The 27,708-nt window shown below is 36.1% G+C and overlaps 1 non-coding gene across 1 annotated transcript; it reads left to right on the top strand.

The window, feature by feature from the left end:
• The first annotated feature begins 26,980 nt into the window (after positions 1 to 26,980).
• Trnai-uau lies at positions 26,981 to 27,072 on the top strand. The gene is given in 2 exon segments: positions 26,981 to 27,018; positions 27,037 to 27,072. It is a non-coding gene; the product is annotated as a tRNA-Ile (tRNA).
• Positions 27,073 to 27,708: the final 636 nt, after the last annotated feature.

Below are 27,708 nucleotides of genomic sequence, written 5' to 3'. Positions count from 1 at the left end.
TGCTTACCTTTTACCTTCGAATATAAAATGCTACACAAAAGTTTAGGCACCCACTAGCAGCAAGGAGCAGCCATTGAATTGAATCAGTGCAGCTATGTCGGCAGCTGGCCGCGCGTGCAGAATCACATGTCTGTACCCGAATCGCACATCTGCAACCGCCAAGAACACACTTCTAAAACGTCGTAACCGACAACCGCGTCTGTAACGAGACCTATAGCATGCACTATTACACTTACGACACTTCGTTCTTGAATTAAACGGTTAGGGTCTCCCCCATTCATCGTTTCAAAGCTAAATGTTCAAACATCGTAAGCGACAATGCCGATGGAAGATTACTTGACGTTCTTCCACCGATATTCGTAATGTTTCGGTTACTACACAGAGGAAAAATTGCAAGTGATTACGGACCTTAATGGTACAAATATATGGTAGGTTTTTATCTATAACTTACAATATACTACATGAATAAAGTTCCACTTCAGACTATAAAATACGCTGGATATATACCCTTTGGATATTGAATGATCGGACCTTGCAGGTAGGTGAGTAGTTTAATTTTGAATAATGGCATAGCTGTAGAGTTCTATATAAAGCACACTGGTCCATTCAACGCTTTTATAAACACTTTTAATACAGATGGATGGAATATATTAATACAGGATGCTCTCTGGTCGATTATAAAAAATTACTTTAAGAATTAATTAAGAAAACAAAACATGAGTAGCATACTTTTTACAAGTACAAAATAAATATATTAAACACGTAAAAACACAATGATTATGTTCTTATTTCACTTGACAACAAATAGGTATATAACAACGGTTAATGAATTTTATATGATATAAATCTTTAGTTATTTGGTATGGATAATAATACAAACATTACAAGAATATAATTAATACAAATACATATTACGTCATACGGCTTATTTGAAAGACATTAACTTACTTAAAATATATTATGCATTGGTTGAAATTATTAAATTGAATTGCAACATGCTGTATACGGCGGTTCGTAACAGCTGAGATTTGGGCACACGCTATGCGCGGCCGGTGCGAGCGCGACGCCACCGGCCACCTTTCACCCCTCGCGCATTCCCCACCACCTTTACTCATAATATACATACCTCAATTCTTTTAAGGACTAATCTTTGATAAATTTTAAACATCGTCGTATTATACTTAAATTATATTTTTATATTAAAGAATAACAAATGTAAGTAACATTACTACATAAATGTATTGTTTCCCACATTTTCTTTTATTTGGTTGCGACTTTGTCTGCGCGGAATTGTTGTGTATCGTCCCAACAGTGAAAGTATTTTTTAAATCGGTTTAATATTTTCGAACCTATTCAATGCAAACAAACAATCAAATCTTTTTATAATATTAGTTTAGATGAGGATTTAGGTACATTTTACAATGATAATTTTCGTAATGCTAATTGCTAAATTAAAGTTAATAAACATTAAATTTCTTGAAAAATTAAGTACCCCTTTTAAGTCATTAGTATCGAAGGCTTGTATGCATATTTCATTTTAACTGTGGCATGGCTTATCGTGTCCGTGTTAACACCTTTTTTTTATCCGGTAGCACCTTAAGCGCGAAGTTTGTTCTTTTTATTAACAGGTGAACGAAACTTATCTTGTTATTGTAATCGTGATATAGATAATTATTTATTAAGCTGGTTCAATAAATTAATTAGACTAGATACGTTTTAGATAATATAGGGTCATTAATTACAAGTTTCGAAACGGATCCAGATGCTGTATTCGTTGGATTAAATGTCGACACGAAGTACAAATATTTCGTTCCCTGTCCGATATATACTTTAAATCTAGGGAAACAAAAATAGTACGGTTCCCACATACTGTTATTTTTTTTTACAAAAGTAACGGTTATCCCGATTTTTTGCGTTTCTTAGTGACGTCAAAGTATTTATAGTGCAATAGGGAGAAGGGGAAAGACCTGGGGTTGAAAGGCAGCTGCATCCAATGTGAAGCAGCATGCATGTTCAGACAAGTTGGTTTTGGAATGAGATTAACATGACCATTTTAACGAAAAATACTTTTATTTCTGGGTTTGTATTGTGAAAAACAAAACAACAATCGATATTATGCAGTGTATTTAATATAGGAAATTAATTATTAGGCAATGCAGGAATAGCAATACTCACAGCTATCAGTGGCTGGTATCAGCCACCACGAGGCAGGTGCAGACTAAACTGTTTCATGAACTAACTCTGATATACTCGTAGTCTCGCTGTAAATGTAACTGACATTTATTTACATTTATGTGAATAAATTAAACGTTCAAACATCAAACATTGAATACACCTTCTTGTGACAATTTTCGTTAGTTTGCTTTTATTATTTACATTTAAAGTCAAAAGAATTCAATATTATACTCGTGTACCTTATTTTGCCCTATTGGCTTTAGGTATAAATACTTTATGAAAAGGTATAAATGTATAAATAAGTTGATGAAAATTTGTACTAGTAATCAGTGTTTGAGGGTCAGAAAATACTTTCTTCGTAACTGTAAAGAGATCAACTGTAAGAGGATCGTTCAACTAACGTAAGGAGAAATTAATAAATGTTAGTGTAATCATATTTCAATGACGAACCGAATTGTGTTAGTTATATTTATTTTAATTGTATTAATTAAATAAAGTAACTAAATATAGTTTGATCAAATTGTATAAAGGCGAGCTAAACACTGGCGCAGTCACTTATACTTCGATCTGTCGAGATAATGTGACGAGGCAAATATTATAACGCCAAATTTGACCGTTTAAAATTGCAACAATCGTTCGTAGAATTATAGATTTACTGACAACTGCAGATATAATGTGCGTTAAATGTAATTACTTAGAGGCAAAACGGCGGACACACCCGTTCCGGGACACCTTTTCATTTAATCAAAACTTGTTTGCACACCCAACAAACGGTGTCGGTTCACGGAGGGAAACCGATCCGTACCGACGTGGAGCATAGTCGCAGTCGAACCTTGCACCGGTTTATTTGACGTCGCCATCTTTTGATAGAACTTTTTATACGCATTGAAATTTATTAAAAGCGCAGCGCAAGGGTGCGCGTGCGCAGCGACAACGCAGATTGACGCACCTGGCCGCCACCGCGCATGCCCGCTGCCGTGCACGTTACGAGGATGGGTTTTGTCTAATACATCGTATGCGAAGATAAATCTTTCTCTTGTACCTAACAATTCATATATGATTCCATGTATTCAGTTAACTCAGCAAAGTGCAAGAACAACGAAGTACAAACAGATTAATTCTTCATTCATAGTCAATCACCATATACCAGATAATTTGCAGCCATCGGTTAATGTAGTAATAACTGCACGTCTATTTATAATTTAAATCTGTTGTCTCTTAACAATGCTTAAACTGGATTTTCGACACCAAGAAGTTTGTTATTACAATTGTTTGTTAAAAACGGACTATCTTCTTCCAAATAAAAATCATTGTTTCTAAGTTTGTTCACTTTATGATCCTAAAAATTGGCAGATTTTTGTGAAATTTTAATGCTAAATAATATCAAAAATATTTATCAGGTCCAATGAAATGTTTTGCTTAACTATGATGTAATGTCATCACATTATTTGGCATCAATTTTATTATTTAAACTTTTGTCATAGGTATAATAGTAGTAGCTATTATTATTGTTACTAATTCACCTTAGATAAATTAATCCTCTAAATAATTTACATAAAGCCACTCTTGCGTACACTAGGTCTGCCACCAAAAGAACTTCATCACCTTTTACAGACATTAATACCGATTTCAGTTTTTTCATGCTGCACCAATTACGGAACACTTGTCTAGTACTTATTGATTATTAAAGAAAGTCACTAGTGACAGTTTAATGAAGCGACAGAGGGAGTTAGAGCGTAATGTGGTGCGGTGTAGAGTAGACAAGACGGCGCGCGGCGGGGCTATTGGCGCATGTCGTGTCGCGGGCTCGCTTGGCAGCGGAGTGGTCTGTCGGCGGTGTTGCGTGCACGGTGAGCTGCTTTGTGTGGTACAAGCCCCGATACATGTCACCCGGCGACCGCCCAGCACGCCAATAAACGTTATTTAGGAACCTGTAACAACACCAATCAATGTTTTATCAATATACTTCGCTTCAATAATAATTTTACAACCATTCATTAATAATATAATGTTATTTACATTTTGTTAACAACATGGGACCCAAAGAAATTTACAATTTTAATTTCTACATTTTTCTACCTACCCCTCCCGATTTCGAGCATGAGTTTCGTATTTGTTATTTTCCAAATTCAATGCATGTAGACAATTTTTTGTAAGACGGTAAGTACAATATCTCAACTTATTATTTAAAAAAGCGTAAAACATAAAGTAAAAAATTTAAACAAATAAAATGCAAACGAATAATAACACGTTGTTTTGCGAGAAAGGTTTCGAGACGTTACAACAAGAATGTGCCAAAACTTAAACTTTGTGGCTACGTACAAAAAAATATTTACAACTTCATCATTTCGTGCCATAAAAAGCGAACGCACGGTACAAACTGCATTCTTAATAAAATAAAAACCCAACCAATCGAGTTCCACAATCGTATTAAGAATTTTTATCGACAGGTTAGCAGACATCGCGTTGTGTGTGTGCAATATATTGTCATATCAGTGAGATTAAGTCATTTTATTTATTACTAGCGTTTCCCCGCACATCGCACCGTCATCTGATAGCGAGCGATTTCTTTTTCTCTCCAAACTTATAAATGAAAACTTTACCCGATCATCTTGCTTCATGCCATAATTTGTGATTTAAACGTTATTCACGGCTTAACATAACAATCCAGTCAAAATACTGCATTGTGTACAAGACAATTAGGATGATACTTGTATAAAGAAAATAAATGTATTAATTCTTCGCTTATTGTCATTTACGTAGTCGTTTATATGCAGATTATACTTATGAATCTTAGGGTTCATCTACTAGAAGGCGCATATGGATGCCATCATTATTTGAATATAACAGACAAGTACAGAACTTTGCTCTCTTCGAACCATCGAAATAGATGTTACGGACGCACCCCGGTTCCTTTCCGCAGTGATTTGTATTTAGAGAGAGACATTCATGACCGGCAAACAATTTATATTTTTTACATAATATCTATTTAAAACAAAATATATAAACAATAAAGATTAAGTTTTATAACAAATGCATATGATGCTCGAAATATAAATATTTAAACCCGGAAATTAAAGAAACAATAACTTGAGATGAGAACTTTAACATGAAGACGATTCATTGTTTTGATACAAGCTGAGCAATCGTTTGCGTTAGGTCCATCGGCTGTCAGCAGGAAGTTACGATGTTTGGAATCACGTTTATTCCGAGAACCGAATACCATCGGAGATCGGCCGCCGAAAACTGTGCCTTTGTGCCAACTTTGTCAGCGCCTTTCCCGTGTCGCAAAACAGAAACATTACAATGTGCACAGTCGTCCGAGGCGACCGCGGCCGTTATTAGCGTTCATAAAGTATGATTATGGTAACAGTACCTCATTGTTGTTTTCGACGATGGCCGCCTCCCTATTTTCTTCGTCCGGCCTCGGAGTGAGCGCCGTGTAAAAGGTTGTCGCGTCACGGCGAGTTATGACCGATATAGGTTACGATCGACTCTTGCGAAACTTTTACGGGTCAGAATATCCGACGAAATATCGCTCGGTTTAATGGCCTTCGAAATTTAAGTGCCAAAGAAAAGTAAATCACTTTGACGTGTCTCGAACTTAAATTTGTGATTTGATGTGGATAAGAATGTTCTGCACGATATTGTTGAAAAAAAAAAAAACTTTCGGCATAACTGTACCTTACGCATCGTGCAACGTGGACATACCAACTTATAATTCCATTACATTACCAACCTATTATAGTTTGTCTATTTAAAAACTAATCCTGTTTGACAACTGATGCCTATGAAGTATCGTATTTACTTATATGACGTATAATGTCGTACTTAGTGGACGGGTGTCATAGTGTCGATCGTACCTACGTGCATAAAGAACAACTATGAAAATATCGAGAATCGGTCTTGTAATAAAATTAATCGATCAAGTAAGTACTAAAATTTAGTAATTTATTTTATTACTTTTTGTATTTATATTGACTATATTAACTAAAATATAAAATACCTTTCTTTTTTGTTTTCGATAAAAGTTTTATTTCTTAATTTATTTCCGAATAATGAAATAGGAATAAAAAGAAACAATTTTCTTTATATTGTAAATCAAAATCAATAAGCATGATATTATCAATTGCAAGTTCTATGAGAATAACCATCAACAATCGAAAAGATAAAAACCGAATTTACTCAACCCATCTCAAGTAAATTGTAATTGTGGAACTAATTATCCTTAAATAGACAAAAAAAAAATAGGTGGGCCATTTTACTAGGTCCCATTTGACACTTTTTCAAAATCCAACAACGTAAACTTCTAACGGGATGACAAAAAATAAAAAACGTAATTTGAAATTAAAATACAATTACATAATGCTTTCAATTTAATTGTCATTGACCTGTATTGATTGCTTTCGTTAGGGTTTTTGCGTGAATATTGTTTGTCGCGCTCATTTTATTGATGCCAAACTTGTGAAAGGATTTTTATAAACGGTGTCCTATGATTGTTTTGTTACAGTAAAAAAATCGCCGATACAAGTGTAATTTACTTACGCAATTTATTTAGCATCGTCTGTTATTATGCAGTAAACAACGTGACTTCATTGTTATGCAAAGTTATTGTGTAATAATTAGTACTAAAGAAAACGATGTTTACATAACACTCAGGTACTATTTATATTACAAATTATAAAGTTGAAACGACTTAGTAATAACTCGGTTCTACTTATTAAGTTTAAAGAAAATGGTACAAAAATTTGTAAAATGGTATTTGGAGCGTATGTAAGATACACTCGTTCGAAGAACGCAGATAACATTTTTAACCTCACACATCTTATATTATTTTAAACATTAACTTCCCTTCACTACTTATTGTGTCAGATAGTAACAAATCCATCCCTTCAAACTTTCACGTTGATAATACATACTAGTAGAATATACAAGAATATGCGTAAGGTCTTCAACAATGGCTTTAGAAAGTGTATCGCGTTCATCCTGTGCCTGCCATTGTACTTACATATACATATGTAAAGCGACTTTCGATTAATTTAAACTTATATAGGTTGTTATTAGCATTGTTATTGGGCTATTGTTTGTGAAAGTATAAAACAATGATTATTGAAAATCATTATGAAGATGTCAGACAGTGATCAAGGTTTAATATGAAAATGTACGCTCGAGCGGGCAAATATAATAGCTGTAATGATATGAAGACAATGGGTCCCTGGGTGCAGCTCGACATCGAATATTGAGGAAAAGACGATCGCGCTTTACCACTTGACTGGCGCTGCCTCGCTCTGCTGGGCTCTTCGCTGGCTTCTTGGCCGATGTGCCACAATCAAAATATCTTTTGTCATTTAAATGGTTATAAAATATAATGTTTAGATTTTATGGACGTTACACTTCAGTGCCAACAATCTGGTTCAAGCCGGATCAATTGCCATATACAACTAGCTGACTAAAAACTAACGAACTAAAACTTACGAACCAATGTTCAGGTGTGGGTTAAAGCTATAGTTTAAAATAATTTTCCCAAAGTTTTCATACTCTGCGCTAGATTCCATGGAACTCACGCCAACTCTGAAAATGTAAAGTCTAACAAGTACCTACTACATGTAAACACTTTGTGAAAAGCGTATATACGAGTATGCATTTTTTGTAATATACATATTTATCTTTAAGTGGACGCATTAAAAACTCAAGTATTTTAGCTGCCGAATCACGGGTTTTAGTCATTTGATGTGGAACAGGTTGTCCAGGTAAGGCCTGGCTCAATGGAGGTGTAATGAGCGCTATAGAAGCGAGTCGTCACCTGCGGAACTCGTCGCCATTGTGCACGATGACGCGCTCGGGCAACGCTGAGCTTCATTCACCTCAACCGAATTCACAACGAAACACATGGAATGAACCTTTCTTTATTTTAACTCTTTCTTTTAAACACATGACATATTAGCGCCTAGAACCTTTGTTTACGTGGTATAAACATTGCGTAAAATTAGCATCAAATAAATAATTTATTCAAATGGGGTTAAATAAACAGGTAGGAACTTTATAGTTCATCCAACATTCCTTATGGTTGTATACTGTTTAAAATAAACTGTCAGTTTCGAACTTGAAATCCGTCCTAATTTGAAAACAATCATGTATCACAAGAGTCGTGAAATTGAACACCTTTGAAAATTATTTACACATATTATTACATATTACATATTTATCGTTAACTGTACTCTATAAGTAATCTAAAAGTTATATATAAAAATCTTTTCATGTTAGGTACCTATGTATTGTATAAGACTTTATATTAACATAAAACCTTACCCTTGCATCAAACTTAACAATAAAATAATAAGTAATGCATTTGGGTTATGTTGAAAAGGGCCGAAAGTACTTCATCCGACTACCAGTTGCATTGAGTTGCGCCGGATATAGTGGTATGACCGGAAACACTTGTTTGAACGCTCCGCAGGTACATTCTCGGTAGTTTAATACAAATACATACGTCTGAGGAGCTCAGCGGGACCCTCCGAACACGTGCAAGCCGCGGCCTCGAACTGATCCCCTCCTCGAGATCCGGATTTTATTGCGTCGTTCCTCACCAATGGAACTCGGAATGATTTTCATTGTGCAATAAATGAACTCGTTGACCCAGGGCACATCACTAGAGCGAGCTACGACTTAAATTTGCTATTGTTAAAATTTTAAGCGATTTTATCTTGACAGAACAGTTCTGCATCCGATTTTGTTATCATTTGCTTTATTCAAGCATCATTAGAATCGCTTCTAAAACACTAGGTTTATCTTGTTCACTTCTAGTTCTTAAAAACTCAATCGCATTCAGGTTCAATAGAGCTGCATGTGTTCAGTAAATGCTATAGAATATCACTTGATCACTTTTTAAATTTTAACATTTTAACGACCAAGGAACGATGTTGTGGTGGTACTAATATTTTATATAGTAAATCTTCTTACTATGTTTTGAATACTCAATTATTCATTAGTTCTGTTGTTCACGATCTGATTCTTTATGCGAGTATAAACTGTACAAATACACACAATTACCAAACAAAACATTTGATGTGCTAAAGGTACCTATATAATATATTTATCATTTTACAAATTGAATCATTCAATTGATTTTAATGTAAAACCTCCTTACGAACATGCCCGCAGTGTTCCAAATAGTTCCCAGCGAGAGGTGCAAAGTCTATTAATCAAACAATAGGCATTCCGTGAAACAGTGTGTCGACGAGATGTGCGATAAGAGTCCGGTAGCCGCCAAGCCTCGCTGCCGCGCCACGTCGCGGTACAAACGACTCTCCGCTCGCACCGCGCACTCAGTCACGCCCGCAACCATTACCTTTATACTCGAATGCTTCTGAATAATTGAACAAGTTATTTATAAGTTTCCTCTTTAGAAGCGAATCGTGTGCGCGATCGGAGCCGGATGCCGCCACCCTTCGGAGGGCATGCCTTCACAAAGGCATTTAGTCTATTTAAAGACATCCCGGTCGGCGCTGAGCAGCGCGGGAGCCCCGGCCTTCTCGCACGTGCGCGCTGTGTCCTACGCTCGCCGACCTGTCAATTACTGTCACCCGTACCGCACCTAGCGCTGGCAACTGACTCGCGACATGAGACTGATAGCTGAACCTCGTCCACGACGTTTCTCCCGAGCGACGTCGAAAGTCACTTTGTATTGCTACAGATTGTGTCACAAATTTACCACTGATTGTGGGTAACTTAAATAAATATCCTCTATAAGTAATCTAAAAGCTATAAATTCAGAGACCTATATATTCAGTATAAGTAAAGCACGCAAAAAATATTATATCACAAGTTCTTAAAATGATAATTCCCAGAAGGAAGACGACTTATCAACAATCATGACAAGAAATATATCCATGACCATGATGAAAACAATGGTCATCGATTATGATGACCAGTGATGCGTAAATTATTGCGTTCGCATGAGACAAGCGCGGGCGCAGCTAATGACCCAGCCTGCTTACACTCTAGAACAATGTCCGTCGATCACGCATCACTGCGACAATCGCTTTGTGACATTTCGGTTACAAGAATTAAATTTTATCCGCACAAACATGATGTAATTTCTATATGGCTAAGACATTAAATACTAAGTTTTATCGTCTTATTATAAAGTTATCAAATACCTATTTGTATTTTTTTTTATTATCTCATGAAAAATAAAAAAAAACGTATACAAAGAAGCATCTTTTATTACTCATTTATTAGATCTTGAAATTTGTATAAAGCATAATCAAGAACAATAATCACAAAAATAATTAGCAGACGTCAGCATTGTTTCCGGCGTGATTAAGTAGCGAGCACTCTGTCGTAACTGGGAGGTAATGTGAAGCCCCAATCTCGTCGCCGATTTCCGCCTCGACCCCTCACCTGCCCGTCGTTTCCCGAGCTCCGAGTTACTCCGCAGCGCCTCTCTCACGCACCACATTCCTGTGACAACCCTCCCATTCGTCAAGCGGAGCAATGACCTCAATAAGCACGCTCCCCTCATGAATTTCAAAATATCGGAACCACATGTTCCTGACCTTCCTTTATATTTTTCTGAATGTATCGACAAATGGATTTCGCTTCTTATTTGAATTAGTGATGCTTTCTGTGTGACTCATGACTTTAAATACTTATTTTACTTAAGTAAGCGTTTACAATTATATTTACTGTATGAATTTAAATACAAAGATTGCGTAAGTACATTATGTTTCTAGGCTAAAGAAAACAAGGCAAGGTTATTTACTAGTGTTATTTTTTAATTGTAATTGTTTGGGATTTGTCGTTGACTTACTTAGATAAGATTGTGGATATTTGGCAGTCAATCACGGCCACACTTTGAAGACATAGAGAAACATCTACATCACAAACTTTTTATTAATTCACGTCTTGGTCATTCCATGTTACAACATGTTATAAAAACAATAAACAATGAAGACTTGCGAGGTGAAGTTGATAAACGAAGACTAAGAGAGCCACAAATAATAGAAACTGATCTAATTATTTAACCGGCGAAGTAACAATATGTTATTCGATTCTAAGAATTCGCTGGCATCGTTTCCGGCATCGATTACGTAAGTAAATCAATCGAGTTCAAATATCGCACAGGCCATCTCATTTTGTAGTCGAGACACTTGCATAATTGGACCGATTTGCACAGAGCGGCCGCATTAGCCATCGAGTTAGGAGATCAAGCCGTTGCGCAAACTAACAATAATCGATGCTTTGCCGATGAAACAGTGAAATCGATGTGCTGCGGCCGAGTTACCGCATCACTTGTTCTATATTTAATGGTTAGATTGATCCCTTGTAATGAAAACTTCCATTAATTCCATTGCAACATTATTTATGTAACTAGGTGATTTATGTAATAAAAGACGACACTGTACTACGCTAAATAAATTCTTACGAAAAAATGCACAAGCGAATAAAAACATACATAACAATACATGTTTTATTCGCTTGTACAATTCGCAATCCGGTTAGAATAATTAAAAGGCGAAATAACATTTCAGTCCCAGGACTTGGCCCAGTTGTTGAGTGGTTCGCTTATGGAGGTAGAATTTTAGATACGAAACATATCTTTATAAATAACTAGCTTTTACCCGCGACTCCGTCCGCGCGGAATAAAAAATAGAAAACGGGGTAAAAATTATCCTATGTCCGTTTCCTGGTTCTAAGCTACCTGCCCACCAATTTTCAGTCAAATCGATTCAGCCGTTCTTGAGTTATAAATAGTGTAACTAACACGACTTTCTTTTATATATATAGATTCAACATTCAACAGTGGTAGATCCCACAACAACAATATTTGTTGGGTGCACGAATTGGACGGGTCGACCGATGCAATACCACGACCACACAGAAGACAGGCGTGAAGTGGAAGCAATTCCGCGTTTCGTCTGATGAGTGTGGTACCGGAGGACAAATTTTAGTCCTCTTTCCCTTCCCACCCTTTTCTTATTAGGAAAGGATGGGAAGGGGAAGTGGATTTGGCGGAAGAGGGGACGCATAGGAAGGAGAAATATCCTCTTTCTGTGCGTCCCCTTCTCCGTTGATTAAAGGTAGGCAACGCATCTGCATTTGCGGATGTCTATGGGCAACGGTCGCCTCGCTATTGCAGCGAATCCAGGTGGCCGTTTGCCACCTTATGATATAAAAATAACCTCCTTCTTTTTGAAGTCGGCTAAAAAAAGGTAACATCACACATGACATATGCAAAAACAGACTCCTACTTAGATTAAAATTGGAATCATACTAGTGACGATGATTAGAGATCTAGATATTGTATGTACATTCTCTAAGTACATTTATCGAGAGTACATAGACATAATCGCTGAATATGAGGGACGTCTCGTTGATTAAATCAAACCGCACAGGTCGACGCGGTAACGGGCCGGTCATAATTTCTCGCGGAGTGGCGTCGACCGGCGACCGGCGACCAGCGACCAGCGACACGCACAGGCAGAGCCCGGCTATTCGCATGTCATATTCAATCATATCAGTACGCCACTGGCCGCTTGTTCCTAATACGCGATTAGGAGTAATTAGATCAATACCCAGACAAGGTAATTAATTTTCTACGCAAACAAGTTCAGAATGAAAGGGTAATTATTTTATAGTTGATTTGCTATATCTTGCCTCATCGCGTCTACACGCCTAATGAATTGCAGCACATGACTTTAAAATTGGCTAGTAGATCTTAAATGATTAATTTATTAAATGATCATTTTAACAAATTGTAAGGAATAATTATGGATCTTTTAAAAAAATATTCTTATTTTATGATAGACTTTATGCGATCAGAATCAATTTGTATTCTCTTTCCCTTCCGCTTCTCCTTTTTCTTTTCCATTTCCTTCCAAAGGTTAGGTTAGCAATTAGCAAAGGTTAGGTATGTACCACATCTGCGTGCACTTGTTTGGGGGTTGTTCATAACCATGGTGATAATTTGCCAAAATATATTTCAAGGATTAGCATTTGCAAAGAAATGATCATGCGTAATGATTATATTAAAAAGCAAAATCTTTAAAAATTAAGTTTGTTAGGAGCACTACTCCGTGTAAAGATCGCATTGCAAATCGTGATCCCCGCTCGTTATCCTCTCGCAAGCAAATGGAACAATTGCGAAACAATTTGCGCAAAATGTATATTAGCTGTGCATTTAGGATGTGTGCGAGGTTGGTACCTGCGGTGTGGTGCGCGACCAACGGCGGCGGCGGCCACCCAGCGCGTCTCAGCCAACAAAGGCGCGTCCGTGAACCCATTCACGCGATCCCCCGGCCTGCTCCAATAAGTTAACCGCATTCCCTGGCCGGTAGCGCACCACCGTCCGGCACCGCGCCATTTAAATCGGTCGTCTCGGACACCGGACCCACTGCTGGCCTTACATTCACGAACATCTAGCGTTATTTAACACTGCAACTCAAAGACGCCGAGATACAAAATAAAGCTCATATAATCGCTACACGCGAGCCGGTATATCTTACATATACGAGGAATTTATGTGATGTCTGTCCGCGTGGGGACCGTAAAACATGTTGCGGCTAATTCAACAGCCTCTATAATGCATAATGTAGAGCAGTGCGGTTACAGGTCCACCCACTATATTTTATTGTACTTCATAATATAGTTTATTTTTTATGATAATTAGAAAAAATTGATTTTGTTACCTAAATTAACTAGCCTCATACATGCAGATACGTACGTCGTCGGATGTTATATAACCCACTAACATTTGCTTCTCTTGCTCCTTTCTTCAGTCAAGAGTTACATTTAAAAGACTAGTGTATAAGAAAACCGGTAAAAATGTAAAAAAAAATGAGGTCGGTGGCAGATACAATTTTCCGTCAAGTATGCAATATTTGAAGAATTTTCACTGTATGATCATTAAATGTTTGAATTTTTGTTTGACTTTTACAAGTTTTAACTAGCGGATGTTCGTTTATTCCATTAAAGTCCTTTCGATAGTCAGACAAGTATTAAAGGCTAAGGTAAAATTATGAATCAACAAATACAACTCAGTAGTAAATTTAAATAATTTTGAATTGTTGCATTGAAGCAGCATGGCGCTTTGTCTGAGAAATAAACTAGACAAAGATAATTTGTGTTGTCTTTATAGGCAACCGGTACTATGAGTCAGGCGTGATTGTTTAATTCAGTCCTACCGAACCGCGGCCGCGCGTTCATAACAAATCATTTTGATTCCAGTTCCTTCAACTGAGTAAATGAATTGAATTTGGAATTAGTAACTAAACTCAGTAACTTAATGACTAGAAGATGACTTTTTTTTAAGACTGTTGTCATAAGAACACAGAATGTTTGCAAATTCGGATTTGATAAGTACTTTTTAATAAAGTTATGCTATTCCACCATATTCTTTTGGTTACTATTATATTATTACATACTTTCGTAGTCTAAATAAATACTCAATCTCTGTTAGTTTTTAAACCACAAAACCCTCTCTCAATGTAAGACGGATATAAACACATTTGAAGAAGATGTAAAATGTTTTCAAATGAAGGTTTTGTTAATGTTCTCACGCTCAAGCAAAAGGTCCTATTCTACGCTTAACCCAACTCGGGCTATAATTGAAAAGCAACGCATTCAAAAGAGGCGAGTGCGCGTCACCTAAACTAGTAGATAATCGCGGGGCATGTACCTGTTGCGTTGCGCGCTCCTTTCATGGAATATTCTTCTTGTTATACAGAGCACACGACACAATGCGGGTTTATCTGGAAGCATTATGAGGAGCATCTCCGCTCCCAGATGGCGGCGATAGTGGCCGTCGCGTCGTCGAGGAACAAAAGTGTACGGCTGTAGTGAGTACGGTGAGGCGCGCCGCGTGATGGAGCGAGGCGCGGGCGGCCGCGTAAGGTGATCTCGACCCGACCTGACCTTTGTGTGCTCCGCAACCGACCGCAGTCGATCCTCTTTGTCTCGATGCCCGCTTGTCACCGACTGCTCCGCTATGAAGTTTGTTGTCTTTCTCCAAAAGAAAGTAGGTAAAGATATCGACGTAGCCATTGTTCCCTTTTCGAGTTAATTCAATATGCTGCTGTCTATCGAACTTAATTTTTATTTAACATTAGAATGGGCCTCATTGTGCTCATCGTGAACGCTTCAAGTCGAGCAGGTGTGGTTTCAGTGCTTTCATCTCTTTAGGTTACTATGTTTTTTGTTACCATCATTTCTTATTTTTAAATAAGCTAACTAAGATTGTTAAGTTAAACGTGGACTTTTACATTATAACTAAGAATAAGCTTATTAGAAGATCATCAGCTTATATCAAGCTCATCTCCGCGATTAAATCATCGTTTAAATCGTATCAAAATACATGTTTTTGACGGGGTTTTTTTGGGATTCTAACCCAGGACCTGGAGATTACAAGTGCTTAACCTCTGAACCACCGTCGCTCTATGCTTGTGCACTGTGGATAATTTAGTATAAATACTGAAAAAATTGACTAATGCTTTTCATATAAAACTTTCTGAACTTTCACACTTTTGAATCTGACGATTCACTCACGGTTTGATACATACAGTATACGATTGCTGCTTAAAATATCCACTTATGATATAATTGTTTAAATTGACAGACATTCAACTTTAAGGAATATCGCACCTAATAACAACAAACTTGTAAATCGAGAGAATACTATTAACACATCAATAGGATAGAAAGCGTTTCGTTGGTGTGATTGTAAGGAAGTTAGAGAGTTACTGTGAACAATAAAAACTATAAAATTCCTCTTTGGATTACCATACATTTGGTCACCCGTTTCAAATGAGCGATGAAGAGCGGAGATGTGTCATCGAAAATCACTATAGCGAGCGACATGTTTGTCAAATGTAAGACTTTGTGAGGCCGTGAGATCGGCGCATTGAGCCGTGGACGCGCATCCCAATAAAGGCTTATTAACTTCATTCATATGCTTATGAGGCAAGGCTTTACAATCTAAGAGCACATCAATGCATTAAATATATTTTTATATTATATTATTATTTCTATATGTTTTGTATATACTAATAATTGTATTTTACTGTTCTAGTGTTAACTTAATTATATAAGCCTATTATATATAATCTAGTAACTTAATAAATATAGGTGATAATAATATTATAAATGCAAAAGTTTGGATAAATGGATGTTTGTTAATTAGTATCTGAAAAACGGCTTTACGGATCTCGACAAAATTTGGCACAGATGCAGTCCGGAAGAACAGATAGGCCACTTAGGTACTATTTTTTTTAAATTCCGAGTGAACAAAGTGGAAGGTAAATGCTGATATTATAAAAACAGTAGGTGATATTATTTGATAGCAAAATATTTTACATTTTCGAATAAGAAGATGTGAAATATACGAGTATAAATCAGATCCTTGTATAGATACCTCCAATATTTAATACATAAACATTTGTAATCCTAACAAAATTACTAGCAAACCTATTAAACATCAAAAAAATGAAAGTTATACAAAAATTAAAGGACCTCCTTAATATTATCCTTTTAATTATAACTGGCCACGCCACCACTATCAAGTTAAAACTGTAGCGATAATTTATTAAAAGCAGGTAATAATTGTAAGGGCAACACAGATGACGCTTTTGGCCACCGGCTACTGAGACAGGTCGGGGCAGACAGATGGACCGATTTCGGACGGTGTCACCCAGTTCATCCTTCCCGTTAACGATTAATAACGGAGCTAGGGAGGCGGTCAGCTGGTGAACTTTTTGTAGCCGTTGAGCGATCTGTTGGCCGGCAGCCTGGATACCTCACTGGCACCCATATGTCACTTGGCTATAGTAAACCACTCTGCAATAAAATATACGAAATAATTGGTAACAGGAATTACTAACTTTACCAAAAAGTGAACGAACTATCTACCAGTAATCCCTAGTCGGGTATCTTAAGTAAAACTATAACCAAATTAAATGGTGTGGTAATGGTTGTGTAGTACTATTACTTTCTAGTCAAGATACTTAGTTGTAACTGCTGATGCTGATACGGCAACTTTTTCACGTCATTTTTTTACATAAAACATAGTAATATTAAATTCCGAGATATAAAATAGATTATTATACAGTTGAAGGTCATCGCAGCGATGACTATCGTAATCGATTATACAAATCTTTGTTTAGGTTCTCAAAGAACTCAACACGTTATGTAAGTGAGATATACTGAAGTTATCATCCTTTATCAGATATGCACAAAAGTAAAAAAAAATATCTAGGTAGGTACGCAAGACATGTTCGCAAATATCATCAACTAAACAAATGTAACTTTCGAACACAAATATAGATGGAAAAAATTTAATACGTATCAATTTATTGATGTAAACGTTTGATACATCAATAAATTGATTTCTGATTTAAGATGACAATTATGACATTACTTACTACGAATAATATAACATACGTATTCGTACTTAAAATGTCTACAAACATACAATAACAAAAACAGAATAAAGATAAAAGGAATTCGAAAAAGTGTAAAATAAAGTGTATTGAATGAATGGTAGCGCAGACCGAGGTAGAGGCCGGTACCTGCGCGCGCAGACGACGCGCAAGGTATTACACGAATGTGTAATCAGAGAGTTTATTGATCGCGCTAAGATTAACTCCAGCTCGCATTGTCTGACTTGGCACGTCTTAAATTTTCCCTTTTTGTGCCAATAACTTAAGGAATTCACGAATTAATTTTTTTCTCCGCCTTTATGAATGTCGCCGTTTATCACATCGGTGTAAGAATTATTCCTTCTTACGTTGCGCTTTCGTAACCCCTTTTCAGTTTTAAATTGTCGATTTGTACGACTATCTCTTGTGCTTTTGAAAATAAAATATATGAAGTGAATTTTAAATTTTATTCCAATTAAAAAAAAAATACAGATCAGGAAGTTTTCCTGTCTAGGGAAGCTTTAGGTCACTAATGGTGTCGTGAGACTGATTTCTCATGTCATTTACACTATCATTCAACGCGTATTGTAATAATAAGTGGATTCGATAATTGCATCAAGGACCCACATATTCACACGCTCCAGGCTGCAGCTGAGGGTGGCTCCCATGACTTTTTAAACAAATTATTGAAACGATGCGCAAGCGCATCCCGCACGCGCCCGACACGCGGCGGAAGCACCCGCCGCCGCCCGCGTCCTGACCTTCGCGAATGTTTGTGTATCTCCCGCTCAATATGCCACATAAATAAACTCGACATTGTACTATCGTCACACTTCCGGCCGCACGGCTCTTTGCTATTTATTATTATCTTACACCAAGCTACAATATTCACGGTACATAAAATAATAACCATTTTTATATGTTCTATGAATAATATTTTAACCGAAAATTATACATAAAATAAAATCTTATATCAACAAGAACTTGAAACATGTACTTCTTTGACATAATTTTCAAAATTCTTTCACGCAATTTATATGATCGTACACAATCCCTACATTAGTCACTTAAACGTCTTCTATATATCAAGTTATGATAAATACCTCACCTCGTCTTCTGTCTTTATTAAGTATTGCTGGTTATTATTTGGTAAAATGTACTAAAACCCATTTCATAGCACACCTGTTGTATAACAATTAACATTTGAAGCTTTTCTCAGCGTGCTGAAAGCGTCGCGCCGCTCGCCTTTACATCGTATTTTTATTGCGGCGTAGTCAATTAAGATAGCCGTACTTGTTGTAACCATACAAATCGCATCATGATCTCCTGCTTAGACTTTGTTACTAAACCGACGTCTGTATAAAGAATTGTAACAAGGAAAATGATTCAATCTTCATGGATTACTTAGAAACTTTATGACTATACTTTCATTAACTCTACAAGAATCTTTGGTTTCTTGGTAATATTTAGTATATCTATCTATTGGTATATTAGACTATAAATTTATGGCATTCCTTCTTATTCCTACTTTATTTATCAATATATGATCATTCTTCACATTTATGTGATTACGATCAGGGACGCTAAATAAAACTGACAGTAACCTCGTGCTATATTATAATAAAATGACATCCGCTAATAAATATTAACCAAGTTACAATTTTTTTCGAGCTTTACACCTATCACGTATTTGCATAGGTAATGTTGACAAGGCCAGCCGGCTAGATAACGTGGGCAGGTTGAGGCTTATCTCGGCGAGGATGTTCGCGTCGCGCGGACGTGCGCTATCGGCCGCGCAGTCCGTGCAGTCGGCACCACCACGCCGGTATCTCAGCACATCATCACGATATCGGTCACCGCGTGACTGCGCCGCGACCGCGGACACATAATGCAAGCTTGCCTCTATTGTGCCCGATTATGATTGTATTCATTCACAGCAGCTTTTCAATTGCAATTCTGTCCCTTTGAACACGTATATCATTCAGTTTGGTACTTTTCTCGTGTTGTGTTTCATTTTTCTGGCGTATAGTTAGGTTTCTAAATTTTAACTGTAAAGAAGTAAAATGCGATGTGATAAAGAGAAATAAAATTTGTCGCGTTACTTAAATAAATTTCCGTTTTGCATGAGAATAGACAAATCAGGAGCCGCAGCAACACCAACTTAACTCCAAAGCAAACTCTATGTTTTAGATATTAGCATATGTCGCAATTTAGCATAAAATTGTACGTAATAATTCATTTTTTATCATTTCATTTTGCACATTTAAAAAACGTGCAGTCTTTAGCCGAACCAAGATGCAAACAATTTTTGAATCAGCAATATCCGGCGTCGCAGATTAAGCAATTAATTGGTACTTATTGCAAAATACTGTTCATTTCAGAGTGTGGGTTGACACGTGACTTTGACTCTGTAGTTCTTTGAACTTTGAAATAATGTTTTTTTTTTAAATCATAACCAAAAACAATGAATGAGATCTATGTCACAATATCTTTAGAGAAATGATCACGTTTTCGGTGTTCTGGAGAGTTAGCGCTGACTAATCACGTTGGGCATGTTGAAAACATATTGACAACATATGCAACGTCAACAATTACTTTAGGCAAAACAAATAACATTTATGTCTAAGCAAAATTTTCTCTTCTTGTTTTTCAGATTATTTAAATAGCCAAGAAATAATTTATTTTGTTATATACATGCATTGATACATGCATGTACATACATGCATCGTTTAACATCGGCATTGAGTAACATCATATATTTTCATAAAAGTTTAGTCAGAATAAATGGATGCACCCAAAAATAATAACTAAACAATATCATGCTGCTGGCTGATTAATTAATTATAGATTCAACTATCAATGTAACATTGGGGAAAAAAATAATGTACTCTGGCCAATCGTTTCTTAATGTAAGGAACAAACGAAATCCATAATTCCTTATTTTATTCGGTATTCTGTCAGCATGTTGTTTTTACACTGCAGAAGATACGTAAAGATTACACTAACAAACTCTTTTTAAGTCGCATCCCACAATACAATTGTTCATTCGTAAATCTCGAACAATAACCTGTTGGAGCGCGTTGTCAGATTTTTTCCTCCAATATCTTCCTTCGTTCGTATTCAAAAAGCCTAATGGAATTTCGCATTACGCAATTCGTGGTATTGTAGGACGCGGAATGTGAACAAAATCAACGGCGCACTAAATCACACATACCCACCGCGCCGCCCGCCGCCGCTTAGTGCGGCATAAGGGAATGTTTACGTTTCGTATTTTCGTGAAGGGACAAAGCGTCCCCATAGCATTTTATTTTCGTAACAAATTAGACGATATTTGATGTTCTTTGGTGCATGTGGGTTCACTTTCACTTGCGCTTGCTCGTTTGTGCGACTCAGGTAGAGTCGGGATGCGCACATAAATCGTCCAGCGTACCCACTACCATTGCCGATGTCGAGTGTCGAGTGTCGACACCCACGAGCACTGGAGTACAGCGGCGGCGAGCGCGAGCTCTTAGCATATCTGAATCTGTGCACACGCGGCGGCGCACCACCGCTTCCCGATATGGACAAAAATTGAAACACGGAAAGTACATCTGAGTAGGTCCCAACCTACACATAACGTTTCGTGCTTTCTTTATGTTCATCCTTTGTATGGGAAATAAAATAAGATCTTGATGGTAATTTAAATTCCTTTCGCGTCCGGTCTTAACAAACAATTCGATAAGCGAATCGACTTTAATTTACCTGTTTATTTTTATAATAAATTTAAGAAAAAAGCCTTTGTAAGCAGATTTATATTGCACGTCTTAAACAAAAAAGTATATAAAGGTCTTGTGAAGGTAAAAATGTTCTTATGTCATAGAACAAGAGATTTTTTGTATTGAACTGCTTTGTGCAAGTCAGCTGGGAGTCGATAAACAAAGTTTATATTTTCAATTTTAACTGGGAGTGGTGTGCCTAACTAACAAACGGTCACCGCTTAGATAAAGACCAATTCTAACAAAGATAAACTATAAGCAAAACGTACGCGTTAGTATATCTATATAAAGAGTCTGTGTTTCTAACTTGTTGCGTTTTAATCATAGATAAAGATCATATTTCGCGGTTAACTGCTTTTCATCGCAAGTAAGGAGAATAGTTATTGGGTAAGGTACAATTTGTGATTTTTGCACATTTCCTACCTGCGGACTTATCACGTAATCCCACGGTCTCGGCGCCTCAACAGGTGTGCACCTGAGACTGAACGAGTTTTTTCATCAAGCAGAGCACCGAGCGCCGAGCACCAGCGTACAATCGAACAACATGCCCGCTTCTATTGACGAACGATGCTCCGGATCATTCATCCTTGGACATGGAATGCTTTTATGTTTGTTGATGAAACTCGTCCCCGTTTTTTTCTCTTTCGAATATTTTAGTCGTCAATAAAAAGCAAACATATTAATAGCCATACGTAATATTAATAATCATACGGTATGTAAAAAAATTATAGCAATTAAGCATTTGTTTGTTTGGTGCACACACATAGTTTATCAGTTCAACGGAGCTCATTTATGGCATCTTCTCTAGCAGTTTGTTAATATATTTCAGAAAGTCCAGTGAACCACAAATTATATGCCCCAATAGCTACAAAACAAATGATGTTCATAACTATTGTTATTTGTGAACTCTACATGTCACTAAAGATTTTATGTTAGATACACAAATGTGTGTCACATAGTAACAGGGTAACTGGGTACATTGACGTATGTAATAGGAGACGCGAATCGTTTCATCACCTGTTTATCCGTTGTTTTTTTTTTTGTTTTGACGTTATTAAATCATGCTTCGGCTGTAAGTATTAAGTGGAGTCAGCACGCGGCACACGTGACCGCTCACCAAGTGCAAATATAAACTGGCGCAGTCACGTGTTGGAACAATTGTGATGTTAAGCATTGATACACTTTAAATCTAAACCAATGAACTTACGAACTAATGACTTGAATCATTGATATTGTTTTTAAAACAAGCAATAAAGATTTAATAAATTACTTAAGAAATGTGGCATAAACCATGAAAACCATCACTTCCTCCGGCTTATATTTTTTGAGGTTATTGATTCATCACGACAATGTTGCGTTAACCTTGAATGTTTTGGACAAGATATGGGTTCGTTATATTTATTCCCAGGTATTTACATTGACACAAGGATCTGCGTTATATCTTAAACAAACAGACCGACAAGTCGTACTATTAGCTTTATACCATTTTATCGATAAATTTGTTTTTGATTTACACTATCCGTAGAGATAAACGTATCCGTAACCTTGATCTGAAACGAATACATGATGAAAATGTAAGTAAAAACGTCTTTACTCGATACCACTGACATCGTTGTGTGAAACATTTTGGGTGACCGATTACTTTCCCACAGAACTATTATTCATAAAACGACCAGGTGCTTGGGTAATAAGCCGTTTTTACGAAACTCTGTACCTGAATTTCTCAATATTTCTTATTATAAAATGATGGCACACAATTAGATATGGGAACAAAATCCCAACAATTCTATAACCATCAGACTTTTATTGACTAGATAAACTTAAATGCTCGGTACTAGTATATACTTAACTATTACAATGTAAGTTGCCACATAATATTTAGCGACATCGTAACGCAGCGCCTGCAGCATTGTTACAATATAACTCATGGGTTATCGGGCAGTCGCTCTCCCCCAATGATGCTGCAATCTCAGCGAGACTCACGATAGCAGACAAAACAATTAAAAGTCTTTTTCCCGTGTGTAAGCATGTCGCTAATGTCATAACTGAAAGATGTTAATACTCTTAATATTTATAACAATGCTTAGAAATTTAACATTTTTAGACACATATGCAATTTTAGTTTTAAAATATCTGTTACCTAAATACTAAACAAGGTAGATCTAGATGATATATTGTGATTTATGAGTTTTAAAGAAATAATTATTCATTTGCAGATCTTCTAGTGCAAATGAATGAAAGATTGCACCATTTATTTATTAGTGAAGGCAAGTGTAGGTTGATTTAAGTAGCGCATTGTGGTGCCGGCGTGCGGCGCGGGCCCGCTCAGCACTCGGCGCAGTATCGACGCCCGATCGCATCGTGTTAATTACTTTCATTAGGGGCAATTGTCTTGTTCAATCACACTGATCAGTCAGTTTGCCGCCGGTCAATATTTCCAATACTCTGCGTCGACATTCTCGAACATATTTGCTGTAGTATGTTATTGTTCGAACTTGTTCAAGTTTAAGAGTAGTTTTCTATTTAAATCGCTTTCTTTAATTATTTTACACAATTTATTCAAGTTAATTTAAAAAGTCATGAAAACAAAATTATTATTAAATGCGTATTGGACTACTCAATTATTTATTACTTACTAGCTTTTACCCGCGACTCCGTCCGCGCGGAATAAAAAAAATAGAAAACGGGGTAAAAATTATCCTATGTCCGTTTCCTGGTTCTAAGCTACCTGCCCACCAATTTTCAGTCAAATCGATTCAGCCGTTCTTGAGTTATAAATAGTGTAACTAACACGACTTTCTTTTATATATATAGATATAGATAGATAGATTTAATATTCTTTGCTCACTTTTTATTAAAGCAGATTTTATAGCAATAACTGTATTCTTTAATACTATTATTTAACATTTGCAATAAATCGTTTCACTCTTCCAATGTTTCTCACACTTTTGAATGCACAACAATCATTAAATGATGGATTGTCGAACAAATGTCACAATCACATGGCCTATTATGGGGTATCGAGCATCGGTTTTATTTAACTATGGTATCAATTGAAGAAACATTTATTTTTTATTAATAAATACTGACATTTTTATTTAGATGAAATATTTTTAATTTAATTCTAATTTTATTTTTTAATCGTTTTTCACATTAATTATTTTTTTAAATCCTATTGGAAACATTATAACGAAGGTTTGAACTAGTATGTAAAAAGTACACACGTTAAAAATATAAGAACAAAATAAGAAATGAGCAGTATTCTTTTAGAATTAAATTAATACATAATAAAATTTATAAAAAGAGATGATTGCATTGTAAAATTTATGAACTAGAATAAAATTGGTCGTAATATAAAGTGTAGTAATTAAACGGCACTGATGGTACGGAACGAAGGCGAGGAGTGGCGCAGGTAGACCATAAAGTACGTATCCCCAGTGGTCATTAACATATCATTTGACTGCGCGGGCGCTGGAGCACACTACACTAATCGAATGGCCGCGAGCCGAACGGCACGTGCGCCTGCGCCGCGCCGCTCCGCACCGCTTCTTACCTCTCCCGCCTACACAGATCCCATTTAATTATAAGGCTATAGTTCAATGGTAACAATACCTTTTGATTTAGAAAAACATTGATTTAACCTTTGGTAATTTGATTTGAAGTGGAAACATGGCATTAGTATTCGCCACAAGGTGTCTGTTTTCTATTTTGTTGGATGCAATATATTGATTATAATAAAAAACAAAACTGCTACATACACAAATATTTGACATCATTTATAACGATACAGAGACATGAAATCGATACAGTTTGGTGGTGATTGACTTCAGCTCATATGTCCCCATCTTGTAGCCTACCCAATTTAGGATTGTCATAATCAACACATTACTACATGGCGGGCATCGAACCAGGACGTAAAGATTTCGGTCCGCTACGGTCAAGCGCTTAACAACTGCGCCAACGACGATTTTTCGTGGTTATTACTCGTAGATTAATTTATTGCTTGTTTTCAGAATAAAGTCATATTGAATAGGTTGTCATTTAAAATATTATACAAAATTAATTGCTTGTACATTTATACATCGCGTGAGAATATATGTAATTCTATTCTTAAGGCTATTTCATAAGGAATATCTAGTGAGTTGGGACAGATGGCGCACCGTTATATCAAAAACAATACCGGCTAATAGTGTCCAGACATGGTCAGGTACAAATCTGGTGTGTACAACAACAACCTATCTGTTCGCTGATGGAATACATTGTTGCTTCAATGCTTTTTGGAATTATATTTCTCTCAGCTTATTGAAAAATATCTATTAGCAATAACCATAGATGTAAAAAAAGGTAAAAACTTATATTGCTTCTTAGTACAAATCTTTTAAAAGTCGATCTCATCGATCTATTTATATTCTCATTATTTAGGTAAGTACTTATACTTCTTAAAACAGAATATAAGAACTAAATTTTAATAGTGTATACATAAAACATAATTATTTAAATGTTGCCTACTTGTATTAATAACACACGAAATCTTTGCAACATTGAATTAAAATTCAAGGTCAACTAATCAAAGTAACCACTAGTTTACTGTTACTATGTCAAAATATAACCTTGAAATTCGAATCAGTCCGTGGCTCTCCCTCAAACTTTGTTGGCTCTACGTATACAAAGAGAATATGAGGAGTGACATGATGTACGAGTATTTTAGTGTGCAAACAGTAGAAACCCACCCTTAGTTACAATTTATCAGTTTACTACTCATTATTATTGGTTCCCTTTGTAATCGAGTTCTATCTACTTATTTGAGTCATTGCCAATATAAATTTAATTAAGTTTATTAATAACTACACTTTTATATCTAATAATGGCTCGCATCCAAAAATTATGCGTTGGATAAATAAGAGGTACAAGTTAGGCAGACATACTTTTTTTTAAACGAGCTAATTCAGTTTCAACCCAAAAATTGTAAAATAAATAGTTTTTCAAAATTTTAAATGGTACACGTTCTTGAGCCTTTCAGCCTAAGTTTCACCGTTATCTAGTAAATGGTTTAGAAAAAACATTAATTATTTATCTATAAAAGACGATGCGATAAGAAAATAAAAAACAACATAGTCATTTTATAACCTAGGATTTAGGAAAAAATGTGTAGTAAAATCACTAAAGTTAATGTTAGTAATATTAGTTAGATTAGGTTAGTTGTATTTGTTTGTATTCATTACATCTAATACAAAAGCATGACTCATACTTGATAATTTTTGGTCGTCAGGAATGTAAAATATCGCATTTCAATTAGGTCAAAGATTATTATCGGCGTGTTTGGTTTGGACCAAGAAATAATATAATACATCATGAACACGCGCAGAAATAATACGCTTTTAGTACTTATTAATATGGTTCATGATATGTTTTCTATGTAAGGACAAGTTTTTATGACAGAGATAACGCAAAGTTTACCATACCATTTGTAATGCTGCCAAGTCACGCAGTCTTGTTATTTTAACGATATAAATATGGTATCGTTGTGAATTGTGTGTTAAATTGATCTAAAACCACAGCAAGACGTTTGTCATTAAGGAGAGGGACGAGAGGGGAAGCTCATAATGAGTATTCGATAATTTCAACTTGGTAACCAACGCTCCAGTGGCGCAATTGGTTAGCGCACGGTACTTATAAGTCAGTGTTCGTGAGCAATGCCGGGGTTGTGAGTTCGAGCCTCACCTGGAGCAATATCTTTTTGTACATTTTAAATTTAACTTCTACTCACAGTACATTTTGTTATCGTCTTTTTATATTGAATTAAGGAATTGCAAATTAATAGTTAATCCATTTCGCATTTTTTTTAATCCGAATTTTATCAAAATTCATTTTTAAAACGTGTCGAAATAATTACTGCCAAATAAATTCTTAATAAGGGTCTTATGAATGTGAAAAGTATTTTTATTGTTTTCGACACAAAAGTGATATATTGGATCGGACAGAATGCTTTCCAAGTGTCACCCGGTTTAACCAATGATCGCTTCGCATTCTGTGGGGCGCTGGCCGCTGGAGAATACTGTCACTTTAAATTATTTGCATAAGAAGGGAACAAGTGATAAGTCGCCAAGCTACATTCATATCCTTATACCTAAATTGTGGTTTTGCTGCTCAATTCTGACACATTCTTCACATGCCTTTGACTTGTTGCGTGGATAAATTATTTCGTCAGTTTCACTAAAATGGCTCATCGCGTAGCGTATGTCGTCTTCGGATAAAAATTTAGAGAGTAACAAAAAGTCACATTGTTAAGAATTCTTGTTTGTCAAGAATGCTTGTACAAATTCTTTACGTGATTGAGTTTTTATAAGATACTTTTATAGGAAATA

Source organism: Papilio machaon, chromosome 1, assembly GCF_912999745.1.
Source record: "Papilio machaon chromosome 1, ilPapMach1.1, whole genome shotgun sequence".
NCBI lineage: Eukaryota > Metazoa > Arthropoda > Insecta > Lepidoptera > Papilionidae > Papilio > Papilio machaon.
Note: the sequence above shows the minus strand (reverse complement) of the source record. Positions and strands in the feature narration are given on the sequence as shown.